At 34.8% G+C, this 14278-nt stretch overlaps 1 long non-coding RNA gene across 1 annotated transcript; it reads right to left on the reverse strand.

Moving 5' to 3' along the window:
* Window positions 1-404: 404 nt before the first annotated feature.
* On the reverse strand, window positions 405-1514 carry LOC107934990 (uncharacterized). Its single transcript, XR_005919223.1, has 2 exons — window positions 1458-1514; window positions 405-714 (listed from the first exon to the last, which is right to left on the reverse strand). It is a non-coding gene; the product is annotated as an uncharacterized lncRNA (long non-coding RNA).
* Between the last annotated feature and the right edge of the window lie 12764 nt (window positions 1515-14278).

The following is a 14278-nucleotide window of genomic DNA, read 5'->3' on the forward strand; positions in this document are numbered from 1 at the left end:
GGTAATTATTTTGGCTGCTTGATATATGAGGACGGGAGTAGAACTTATGATGAAATTGAGAAAGAGGAATTTGTAACACCCCCTAACGCCAAACCGTCACCGAAACAGGGTTACGAGGCATTACCGGATATATCAGACAACTTATGGATATTTCACAATTATTATAACATTCATAGTATAATTGAAGAATTATGTCCCTATAATGGACTTTCGAAGCCCAACACAAGTATTAAAAGTAAAATGGAACTGGACTTGTTCGAGTATTCCGGGATTTTTTTTTTACAAAAAAATTTCGACAGCATTTCTTCTTATTTTTACATAAAACCCCCTGTAAATTCAAACCGGAAACCAACTAATCCAAAACCAATGGCACAATCAAAACAATTTAAACCTAAATATATCTAAATCATAACCAATTCATTAACATAGTCATTTAATAACTAAACATTCATAATATTAATCCAGATTAACTAATAACTTCACTCATTTTTCATTCCAACTTAATACCAAATTATATAATATAATATTTACCATTTTATCAAACTAATAACAAAATATGGTATACCTTTCTTATAACTAACATTATAAGCATATCTATATAACTTATACAACACCTAGTACATGCCACTTTCAATTAAGAAAGAAAACATCACCAAAAATTTGCTGGAGTCGGGATCGTTCAGATGCTGACCAGGATACTAGACTCCTATTAACCTGCGCACGGAAACAACCGCACGCTGAGTATTCCATACTCAGTGGTATTACCATAATTCAAATTATAATAGCAATAAAGAATTTTAATTACCAAACATGTAACTATCTAATTTCACAAATATCAATTCATTCTTAAACTTTTATTAATTAATAATAACAATACAATTTTTAACTATTCTTCAATTTCCATCACATATTACATGTAACAATTTCAATCACTACATGAACATTCAGTTCATGCCTTTCATTTTCAATCTCAATTTCAATCCATTATTCAACTTTTTAATTTCTTTCAATATTTCAATAATATAATCAATCAATTTATTTTAAATTTTTCATTTTAGATGTTCACCCTATTAACAAACCCGGACTTTAACGGATACACGGATTCCAACCCAACACACCATTACGGCACATTGTGCCTAAAACGGTACATAGTACCTGATCAGTATACGACACATGAGGTGCCTGAAATACGACACATAAAGTTCCTAATCGGTAAAGCCAGCAAATCCCGTACACTTTCAGATCCTATGGCATGCCAACTATATCCGACTTAGCCCGACTAGTTAATAGGGTATTTTAATCCTCAATTCACTTTCATTTCCAATTCAAGATCACTTCTCAATTACAATTTCACATTCGACTCAAATATCAATACTTATCTTATAACTCACTTATTAAATATAGAATTTATATATAAACATATAATAAAAAGTAATTTGAATTATAGTAATATAAACCGTGAATTTCTCGTTTTAATCCTCGATAGCTTTCTCCTTTCCTTTGTGCGTCGATGTTGTAATGGCCCAAATTTGAGGTTATCGAAACAGTGGTTTCGGAACCACAAATCCGATGAGAAAAATTTTATTTTTCTTATATTTTTATGGTCTACAATTTCACAAAATGATTTTTTGAAAATTTTGTTCGAAAATTTCGACGTTTGGGCACTCAATTTAGTCAAAAGGACTAAATTGTAAAAAGTGCAAAAGTTGAGTTCTACATGTTAGAGGTGTCCAATTGTTATGAAACTTTAAATTGGAGGTCCTTATATGGTAATTATACCATTGGTAACTTGGTAGACAAAAATGGACATGAGATAAGTGAAATAGAAAATTTTTAAGTTAGGGGCAATTTGGTAATCTAGTAATTAAAATGAATTAAAAGGGAAAAAGATGGCAAAAATCATCATCTTCTTCATATGAATGAAATCAGCAAGGGGGGAAGCCATAGTTAGGGTTTTCAAGCTTCCAAGCTCCATAGTAAGTGATCCCAAGCCCCGTTTTTAATGTTCTTTACGTTTTTGAGATCCCGGTAGCTTAATTTAGCTTATTCTAGCAATAATTTAACCTAGGGTTTATATTTGGAAAAATACCCATAGGTGAAAAGTGTTTATTTTGATGTTTTATGATAGAATATGAAGCTAGAAATTATGTTAAACAACTTTTGCTAAGCAATTTTAAGTGAAAACGAGTAAAACGACATAATCGGTAAAAATACCTAATGTTCATAAGTACATGTTAGAGTGGGAATTTGATGTTGCCATAGAAGGGAAAAATGTTCAGAATGTTATAAAACATAAGAATAAGAGATGAAGTTTAATTTCCGAGCCTTGGGGCAAAAATGTAATTATGTAAAAGTTTAGGGGCAAAATTGTAATTTTGAAAAAGTTAGAGTCGAGGGCTGTTTTGATGAATGTGATTATTAAATAAGTTAAATTTACTATTTTAGATCAAGAAGTACGAAACTTGAGGTTAGACAAAGGGAAGAATAAAGTTGAAGACTAAGTTGGTGAATTTGGCTATAATTGGTACCGAGGTAAGTTTACGGTAAATAAATGCAATATTTCAATATTTATTATTAATTCTGTTAATTTCCAGCAATTATGAATTTATTTTATGAATTTATTTGATGATGATCCAAGCATGAAATGATAGAAAATTAAAATTTAAAAGTCCCGTTGATACATAAGGATGGTACTGGATACGAATGTCATGACATTTGGGTAAAGAGATCCCATGTAAGACCATGTCTGGGACATGGCATTGGCACCCTTAAGATCATGAGAGGTCCCCTGTAAGACCATGTCTGGGACATGGCATGGGCACCGAGACGAGAGGTCCATGTAAGACCATGTCTGGGACATGGCGTTGGCACCGAGATGAGAGGTCCCCTATAAGACCATGTCTGGGACATGGCATGGGCACCATCACGAGAACATCCCATGTAAGACCATGTCTGGGACATGGCTTTGGCATGTTATTATCAGAAGAGACCCGAGTATCCTTATTATTCCAATGTAGCTCAACGGGCTTGTAAACGAATCATGTTCATGAAAGTTCAGTTTAAAGCATAAATGGCAAGCTCAGGTAAGTTGTAAGACTTAAGAACTTATTATACTATCAATTGATGCTCAACGATGCAGCAAGGATTGAGTAAGTTATGCACACAAGTATTCTAAGTAAACAAGTAAGAGAACTAGTATGAGATTAACTAAAGAGTAAACTAGAGATATAGACATTGAGTTTAATTATTTAAGTTAAATATTGTTATTTATTTGCTAGTAAACTTACTAAGCTTTATGCTTACTTCTTTTATTTCTCTTTCTCTTATAGTATTGCAAAGCTACTTCAAGGATCCTAAAGAAGTCGGAGATCGTCCATACTATCAACTACAACTGCTCGGTATTTTATATCGAAACACGTTTGAGTTATGGCATGTATAGGGATTTAGTTATTTTGTATGTTTGTAATGATGATTTTGCTAATGAGTGATGTGTAAGTATTTGATGATGTATGGTTATTAAAATGATTAAGGATGAAGGTGTTTGTTGTTATGAAAGATTAGGTGATAAATTATGCATGGAAATCATGAAAGGATAAAATTTTGCAAAGAAACAGAATTCAGGCAGCACAGTGACGTGAATTTGAAAAATCACCCAAGATAGTATAAAATGAATTAGAGGGTGAAAGATATATGGAATTAAATCTTGTTGAGTCTATTTTCATGGAAAAATAATGGTGCAGAAAAAGGAAATTTATATTTTAAGATATGTGAATTTTAGTAAGATAGGGTCAGAACTGTTTTTGGAGTCCCCTGTTCTGAGTTTAGAAAATAATTAAAAATTGTAAAAAAATTTTTATGAGTTGAAATTTACATGCTTAGATTTCTTAATGAGTCTATTTTCTGTAGAAACAATTAAGAACTTCATATGAAAATCCTACAGTGAGAAAACTTATTTTTAGTGACTAGAGGTCAGGGCAGTCAGGTGGTGAAACAGGGGAGACTTTAACTAATAAACTATACTAATTTCCTGAACCAAAAATTCTAAAAATTTTATGGTGAGTAGATATATGAGTCTAGTTTCAGGGAAAATTTACGGAATTAAATTTCGAGTTCTGTAGCTTAAGTTATAATTAATTTAGTAACTGCTGCGCGATTGGACAGATTTGCTGCGAATAATGAAATAAATTTTCAAACCTAGTTTTTATGCTCCGAATTGGTAAGATAAGCTAAGTAATGCCTCGTGCTCGACTCCGAAAACGGTCTCGGGTAAGGGGTGTTACATTTTATTGGTATCAGAGCAGGTTTAGTCGGTTCTCGGAAATACTCAGTAAGAATAAGAGTCTACCTATACATGCCATACTTATATATTTTGATAGTGTGACGACTCCTGACGATTTTAAAATGTTTTCTTTTATAGTTATGGATCCTGAACGAGCTAGTACAGATGAAGTAGAGAGTAATGCACCTATTCCCGCAGAAGGGACGGTGCCATCAGATGTTAATGTTAGTGAAAGACCTGCATCAGATAGACAGGGAGGAGGAGCTAGAGAAGCCTTCTTCCAAGCCATGACTGATTGGTTTGCCGAGTTCGTTCGTACGAATCCGGCTGTAAGACCTCCACCCCCTCAAGATTCACAGGTTCCCCATGTAGCTTCCCCAGCTGCAGGTATATTTATCAGGGAGAGACCACCTGTTGATAAGATTAGGAAGCAAGGGGCTGAAGAATTTCGGGCTACCAAAGATGACTATGCAGAAAAAGCAGAATTCTGGCTTGAGAATACCATCAGGGTTTTTGAAGAATTATCTTGTACACCGGAAGAATGTATGAAGTGTGTGGTCTCACTTCTCAGAGATTTCGCTTATCATTGGTGGAAGACTCTCGTGTCTATCGTACCGAGTGAGAAGGTTACTTGGGATTTCTTTCAGGAGGAGTTTCGAAAGAAGTACATCAGCCAGAGATTTACAGAGCAGAAAAAGAAGGAGTTTCTTGAGCTAAAACAAGGTAAGATGTCCGTGACTGAATATGAACGCGAATTTGTCAGACTTAGTAAGTATGCTCGGGAATTTGTATCCACCGAAGCCAACATGTGCAAGAGATTTGAAGATGGGCTTAATGATGACATCCGACTATCAGTGGGTGTATTGGAAATCAGAGAGTTTGTTGTTCTGGTAGAAAGAGCTTGTAAAGTAGAAGACTTGTTAAAAGAAAAAGAGAAGAGCAAAGCTGAAGCTGGAGCGCAGGATACAAAGAAGAGGCAAATGAGTAAATCATTTCAGTCTACATCTAAGAGGCCTAGGGAGCTCTCTAGCGGATCACATTTTCCACATATATATTCTGGCCGAAGCAGAAGTAGAAGATTCGAGGGTTTTAGAGCTCAAACCACTACAGTTGCAAGTACTGGCAGTACTCGACCTCCTAGACCGGAATGTCCTCAATGTGGGAGACGCCACCCCGGAGAGTGTAGAGCAGGTGAAAATGTTTGTTTCAGATGTGGAGCATCCGATCACTTTATTCGGGATTGTCTTGAAACAACTAAAAGAGAAGAAATAATGAGTGCGAGATCAGGTAATGCTCCTACCAGAGGTAGACCGTAGAGAAACCCAGGAGTGGGTGTAATAGCCCGATTTAGGCTTAGTCGGAACAGTGGTTTCGGGACCACAAATCCGACGAAAAAAAATGTAATGGCTTGAATTTTCAGAGGTGTCGGAACGGTGATTCGAGATCACTAAATTCGACAAATGGGTAGAAAATATTATTAATTTAGTAAGTATAAGTTAAATATGAAGTTAGGAAAATTTTTGAAATAGTGAATAGTGCACTAGAAATAAATATTAAAATAATTAGAATCGAAATGAGGTATCAAGACCTCGGGGATTTTAAACTGAGCCATAAATATTTTTATAAATATTTATGGAGTGTTAAAAAGTTAGTATTAAAGTTTCGTTAAGAAATTTTAAAGTTCCGATAATTAATTGAACTAAAAGGACTAAATTGTAACAAATGCAAAATTTTGGGAAATGATTAAATAGCTTAAATGATAAAAGGAAGAGGGCTTAAAAGGCAAATAGACCCAAGGTCTATTTGGGCTGGACGGCAGAGGCATGAAATCAGCAAGAAAGTAAGGAGAATTAAGGGCAAAATTGGAAAATTGCAAAATTTGCTTAATAAAGTTAGGACCCAAGTGGAATTATCTAGATTTCTCTTCATTTTTCTGAATTCTCATCAGCTAAAACACCATGGAAGGGCTTCTTCAAGCTGGTTCTTCATATTTTTATTACAAGTAAGTTCAATTCTTGACTATTTCTTGAAATTTTTGTATTTTTATGACTTTTACAACTAGGCCCACTTGTTAAATCCATTAGTTTTTGATTTTATGAAAGAAGTTGAAAGTTGATATGAATATGTGCTGGAAGTATATGATGATTTAGCATGAAATTAGAGCTTTAAATTGTTCATATGCTGATTTTATTGAAAGAATTGAATAGAAAGTGAATGTTTGGGACCTAATAGTAAAAGAGTTTGAAGATAGAGTTATATGTGGAAATTCTGAATTTCAATAGTTGTGTAACAACTTATAATGTCTAGTAAAGTACTAATTGAGAAAATTAGATTAATTGAGGGGTTAATTGAGAAAGGACCGAATTGTATAAACTGTGAAATTTGGGGCAAAATGGAAATCAACATTTTGCACTAAAGCAGTTTTGGACAGCATCAGTAGTGTAACTTTAAAAAATCACCAAAAATTGTAGAGATTGAATTAGAGGATGAATAAAATATGAAACTAAAGCTTATTGAGTCTAGTTTCTTATAAAAGAAATGATGTGAGCAATGGAATTGTAAATTATGAGATATAATAGATTTTGTGAGACAAGGTCAGAATGAATTCGGGTTCCCCTGTTCTGACTTTGGAAAATCATTAAAAATTGTACAAAAATGATTATGAGTTATAGTTTATATGGTTAGAATCCTTAATGAGTCTATTTTATAATAAATAAGCTAAAACATCATCCGAATTCTGTACAATGAGATAATTAATTTTTAGTGAAGAGTGGTCGGAACTGTCAGACAGCGAAACAGGGGAAACTTTAAAGAATAAACTGTACTATTTGGCTGAACCAAAAATTATGAAAATTTTATGGTATGAAGATATGTGAGTCTAGTTTCAGGAAAAATTAACGGATCTTAATTTGGAGCTCTGTAGCTCCGGATAAAAATAATTTAGTGACTCTGACTCGGATAAACAGCTTTGAATATACATGTTAGTGAATATTGAAATTATGGTTAATGTTGTTTAAGTGTGTTATACACATTAAGGATGTGGAATGGAGAGGAGGAGGAGGAAAATTGGGAAATATATGAATGATTCGTGTATAAATGGTCATATGTTTGATTATAACTCATAAACGATGAAATATGAATGATGCTTATTTTTGTGCATTATTGGTCATGGTTTAAGCTCATGTGTGAAAATAAAGTTTCATAGTATGTGTGTATGGTATATTCAGTATATGATTTGGCATGAAATAATACCATGAATGGTTTATGAATTAACACATGTTGGTAAGCCTGATATATGAATAAATGATCAAATTGAGCGGAACGCCGGATTTGAGTACTTCTGATCAAGTGACAAAGTGATAAGTGGTAGCTTTAGCTACACTTATCTGATCAAGTGACAAGTGGAAAGTGATAAGTAATAGCTTCGGCTATACTTATCTGATCAAGTGACAAAGTGATAAGTGATAGCTTCGGCTACACTTATCTGATCAAGTGACAAGTGAAAAGTGATAAGTGATAGCTTCGGCTATACTTATCTGATCAAGAGACAAAGTGATAAGTGATAGCTTTAGCTACACTTATCTGATCAAGAGACAAAGTGATAAGTGGCTACACTTATCTGATCAAGAAACAAAGTGATAGGTGGCTACACTTATCTGATCAGGGACAAGTGATAAGTGATCATACGTAAGACCATAGTTATACTATGGCAAAGTGAAAGTGAAGTACTCAATTTTCCGTGACCGTTCCCTAATTTGATTAAGGATGGTAAGTGACAAATGGGCCCAAAAGAATTAAAGTAAATGGATAAGTGGTAGTGTATTTATATCAGGACGATGTTGTTATTCAAACTAAAGTGATATTTTCATTGCTAAATTGAGAATTTCATAAATGTGTTATTGAATGGTATAATCAATAAACATTGAGTTAAATGGTAAATACGTATTAGTTTTGAATTGATGTCATTGAATTGTACGTGAATTAAATGGAAATTGCTAGTGATATGATTTAAATTATGAGCATGAGAAATTGCGAATTGAATGAAATGGAAATGAAGCATTAAATTGCATGAGTATGTATCGGGTCTCGCAGGCCCTAATTATTATGATTATAATATTTGAGGATATATTGTGAAAAGTTATAGAAACATGTTAATTATTTTAAAAGTTTTAATTTTGATGAAATTTTATAACTCGGTTAAATACGTTTACAAGTGTATGTGTTTTGGTAATGCCTCGTACCCTATTCCGGTGTTGGATACGGGTAAGGGGTGTTACAGTGGGGGCAAGTAATAGGGGTGCATTCAAAGATTCAGCGGTTAGATCAGATGTTAGAGCACCTGCAAGATCATATGCTATTCGAGCTCGTGAAGAGGCGTCCTCTCCTGATGTAATTGCGGGTACATTTTCTCTCTATGATACTACTGTTATTGCATTAATTGATCCTGGCTCTACACATTCATATATATGCACAAAATTAGCATTTGTTAAAAATTTGTCTGTTGAACCTACTGAATTTATGGTTAAAGTCTCGAACCCCCTGGGCCAGTTTGTGATAGTGGATAAAGTTTGTAAAAATTGTCCACTGATGGTAAAAGGTATTTGTTTCCCGGTTGACTTGATGTTATTGCCTTTTGATGAGTTTGATGTGATATGGGGCATGGATTGGTTAACTCAGCATGATGCAGTAGTAAACTGTAGACAAAAATATGTTGTGTTGAAATGCCAGAATGGAGAATTACTTTGGGTTAAATCTAATCAGACAAAGGGATTATCCGATATGATTTCAGTTATGACAGCTCAGAGGTGTGTTAGAAAAGGGTATGATGTTTATTTGGCGTATGTGTTGGATACTAAGGTATCTGAGTCAAAGATACAGGCAGTGCCAGTTTTATGTGAATTTTCTGATGTATTTCCAGAGGAGTTACCAGGGTTGCCACCAGAAAGAGAAGTGGAATTTTCTATAGATCTGATTCCGGGAACTGCCCCAATTTCCATAGCTCCGTATCGTATGGCTCCTACAGAATTAAGAGAGTTAAAGGCACAGTTACAGGAACTTGTTGATAGAGGTTTTGTTCGTCCGAGTCATTCACCTTGGGGTGCTCCAGTTCTGTTTGTGAAAAAGAAAGACGGGTCTTTGAGATTGTGTATTGACTATCGGCAGCTTAATAAGGTAACTATAAAGAATAAGTACCCATTGCCTCGAATTGATGACTTATTTGATCAACTGAAAGGTGCCACAGTATTTTCAAAGATTGATCTCCGATCGGGTTATTATCAGTTACGGGTAAAAGAGCCAGATGTGCCAAAGACAGCTTTCAGAACCAGGTATGGGCATTATGAGTTTCTGGTTATGTCGTTTGGGTTGACTAATGCACCTGCAGTATTCATGGATTTGATGAACCGGATATTCAGACCGTATCTAGATAGGTTTGTAGTAGTTTTTATTGATGACATTTTAGTTTATTCTCGGGATGAAACTGAGCATGCAGAACATTTGAAAATAGTGTTGCAAATTCTGCGTGAAAAGAAACTTTATGCTAAATTCAGTAAATGTGAATTTTGGCTTCGAGAGGTAGGTTTTCTCGGACATATTGTATCCGCAGAAGGCATCAGGGTAGATCCGAGTAAAATTTCAGCTATTGTCAATTGGAGTCCACCGAAGAATGTATCTGAAGTTAGAAGTTTCTTAGGTTTAGCTGGTTATTATCGGAGATTTGTACAAGGGTTTTCTATGATAGCTTCTCCAATGACCCGTTTATTACAGAAAGATGTTAAATTTGAATGGACAGAAAAATGCCAGCAAAGTTTCGACCGATTGAAGGAGTTGTTAACGAAAGCACCTGTGTTGGTACAACCTGAATCGGGTAAGGAATTTATTATTTATAGTGATGCATCATTAAATGGTTTGGGTTGTGTCTTGATGCAAGAAGATAAAGTAATAGCCTATGCTTCAAGACAACTTAAGCCACATGAAAGAAATTACCCGGTACATGATCTCGAGCTAGCTGCTATTGTATTTGCATTGAAAATATGGCGGCATTATTTGTATGGTGAAAAGTGTCATATTTATACTGATCACAAAAGCTTGAAATATTTGATGACATAGAAAGATTTGAATTTGAGACAACGCAGGTGGCTTGAATTGATAAAGGATTATGATTTGGTTATTGATTACCATCCGGGTAAGGCTAACGTGGTAGCTGATGCTTTGAGCCGAAAATCTCTATTTGCTTTACGAGCTATGAATACCCGGTTGTCACTGTCTAATGATGGTTCAATCATAGCTGAATTGAGAGCTAAATCGACATTTCGTCAACAAATATGTGAAGCTCAGAGGAATGATGAGAAATTACAGGCTAAACGGGTGCATTGTGAGTCAGGTAATGATTCAGAATTTCAGATTGGAACTGATGGTTGTTTATTATTCAGAGGCAGAGTATGTGTACCGAAGAATTCAGAACTTGTACAGAAGATTTTACACGAAGCACACAGTGGTATTATGTCCGTACATCCGGGAGGTAATAAAATGTATAATGACTTGAAAAAGATGTATTGGTGGCCGAGTATGAAACGTGATATCTCTGAGTTTGTATCAAGATGTTTAGTATGTCAGCAGGTTAAGGCTGAACATCAGGTACCTTCGGGGTTGCTTCAGCCAATCACTATACCGGAATGGAAATGGGAAAGAATCACTATAGATTTTGTATCTGGGTTACCGTTATCTCCGAGGAAGAAAGATGCCATTTGGGTAATTGTCGACCGATTGACAAAGTCCGCGCACTTTATCCCAGTATGTATGGATTATTCTTTAGATAAATTGGCTGGATTGTATATATCTGAGATTGTTAGACTACATGGAGTGCCTGTCTCCATTATATCAGACAGAGATCCCCGATTTACGTCTCGTTTCTGGAACAAATTGCAAGAAGCTTTGGGTACTCAGTTGTATTTCAGTACTGCATTTCATCCTCAGACAGATGGCCAATCTGAGCGTGTAATTCAGGTATTGGAAGATATGTTCCGATGTTGTGCATTAGAGTTTCAAGGTAATTGGGAAAGGTATCTACCTTTGATTGAATTTGCTTATAATAACAGTTATCAGTCCAGTATTAAAATGGCTCCGTATGAAGCTTTGTATGGTAGAAAATGTAGAACACCATTATATTGGACAGAGCTCAGTGAAAAGAAGATACACGGGGTTGATTTGATTCGGGAAACAGAAGAAAAAGTAAGACTGATTCGGGATAGTTTAAAAGCAGCTTCCGATCGTCAAAAGTCATACGCCGATCTTAAACGAAGGGAGATTGAATTTCAGGTGGGTGATAAAGTATTCTTAAAAGTGTCTCCTTGGAAGAAAGTTCTCTGGTTCGGTCGAAAAGGTAAATTGAGTCCAAGATTTATCGGACCATATGAGATTATAGAAAGAATTGGACCAGTTGCTTACCGATTGGCTTTACCACCGGAACTCGACGAAATTCATAATGTATTTCATGTATCTATGCTACGACGGTATCGATCAAATCCTTCACATGTTATTACTCCAACAGAAGTAGAAATTCAGCCAGATATGACTTATAATGAAGAACCGGTTAAAGTATTAGCACGAGAAACAAAGGAGCTTAGAAACAAAAAGGTAAATCTGGTGAAAGTGCTATGGCAAAAGCACGGGATTGAGGAAGCAACATGGGAACCGGAAGAGACAATGAGGAAGCAATACCCGAATCTCTTTACTGGTAAGATTTTCGAGGACGAAAATCCTAAAAAAGGGGGGAGAGTTGTAATGGCCCAAATTTGAGGTTATCGGAACAGTGGTTTCGGAACCACAAATCCGATGAGAAAAATTTTATTTTTCTTATATTTTTATGGTCTACAATTTCACAAAATGATTTTTTGAAATTTCGTTCGAAAATTTCGACGTTTGGGCACTCAATTTTGTTAAAAGGACTAAATTGTAAAAGTGCAAAAGTTGAGTTCTACATGTTAGAGGTGTCCAATTGTTATGAAACTTAAATTGGAGGTCCTTATATGGTAATTATACCATTGGTAACTTGGTAGACAAAAATGGACATGAGATAAGTGAAATAGAAAATTTTTAAGTTAGGGGCAATTTGGTAATCTAGTAATTAAAATGAATTAAAGGGAAAAGATGGCAAAATCATCATCTTCTTCATATGAACGAAATCAGCAAGGGGGGAAGCCATAGTTAGGGTTTTCAAGCTTCTAAGCTCCATAGTAAGTGATCCCAAGCCCCGTTTTTAATGTTCTTTACGTTTTTGAGATCCCGGTAGCTTAATTTAGCTTATTCTAGCAATAATTTAACCTAGGGTTTATATTTGGAAAAATACCCATAGGTGAAAAGTGTTTATTTGATGTTTTATGATAGAATATGAAGCTAGAAATTATGTTAAACAACTTTTGCTAAGCGATTTTAAGTGAAAACGAGTAAAACGACATAATCGGTAAAAATACCTAATGTTAATAAGTACATGTTAGAGTGGGAATTTGATGTTGCCATAGAAGGGAAAAATGTTCAGAATGTTATAAAACATAAGAATAAGAGATGAAGTTTAATTTCCGAGACTTGGGGCAAAAATGTAATTATGTAAAAGTTTAGGGGCAAAATTGTAATTTTGAGAAAGTTAGAGTCGAGGGCTGTTTTGATGAATGTGATTATTAAATAAGTTAAATTTACTATTTTAGATCAAGAAGTACGAAACTCGAGGTTAGACAAAGGGAAGAATAAAGTTGAAGACTAAGTTGGTGAATTTGGCTATAATTGGTACCGAGGTAAGTTTACGGTAAATAAATGCAATATTTCAATATTTATTATTAATGCTGTTAATTTCCAGCAATTATGAATTTATTTTATGAATTTATTTGATGATGATCCAAGCATGAAATGATAGAAAATTAAAATTTAAAAGTCTCGTTGATACATAAGGATGGTACTGGATACGAATGTCATGACATTTGGGTAAAGAGATCCCATGTAAGACCATGTCTGGGACATGGCATTGGCATCCTTAAGATCATGAGAGGTCCCTGTAAGACCATGTCTGGGACATGGCATGGGCACCGAGACGAGAGGTCCCATGTAAGACCATGTCTGGGACATGGCGTTGGCACCGAGATGAGAGGTCCCCTATAAGACCATGTCTGGGACATGGCATGGGCACCATCACGAGAACATCCCATGTAAGACCATGTCTGGGACATGGCTTTGGCATGTTATTATCAGAAGAGACCCGAGTATCCTTATTATTCCAATGTAGCTCAACGGGCTTGTAAACGAATCATGTTCATGAAAGTTCAGTTTAAAGCATAAATGGCAAGCTCAGGTAAGTTGTAAGACTTAAGAACTTATTATACTATCAATTGATGCTCAACGATGCAGCAAGGATTGAGTAAGTTATGCACACAAGTATTCTAAGTAAACAAGTAAGAGAACTAGTATGAGATTAACTAAAGAGTAAACTAGAGATATAGACATTGAGTTTAATTATTTAAGTTAAATATTGTTATTTATTTGCTAGTAAACTTACTAAGCTTTATGCTTACTTCTTTTATTTCTCTTTCTCTTATAGTATTGCAAAGCTACTTCAAGGATCCTAAAGAAGTCGGAGATCGTCCACACTATCAACTACAACTGCTCGGTATTTTATATCGAAACACGTTTGAGTTATGGCATGTATAGGGATTTAGTTATTTGTATGTTTGTAATGATGATTTTGCTAATGAGTGATGTGTAAGTATTTGATGATGTATGGTTATTAAAATGATTAAGGATGAAGATGTTTGTTGTTATGAAAGATTAGGTGATAATTATGCATGGAAATCATGAAAGGATAAAATTTTGCAAAGAAACAGAATTCAGGCAGCACAGTGACGTGAATTTGAAAAATCACCCAAGATAGTATAAAATGAATTAGAGGGTGAAAGATATATAGAATTAAATCTTGTTGAGTCTATTTTCATGAAAAAATAATGGTGTAGAAAA

The sequence above is a fragment of the Gossypium hirsutum genome, chromosome A03, assembly GCF_007990345.1.
Source record: "Gossypium hirsutum isolate 1008001.06 chromosome A03, Gossypium_hirsutum_v2.1, whole genome shotgun sequence".
Lineage (NCBI taxonomy): Eukaryota > Viridiplantae > Streptophyta > Magnoliopsida > Malvales > Malvaceae > Gossypium > Gossypium hirsutum.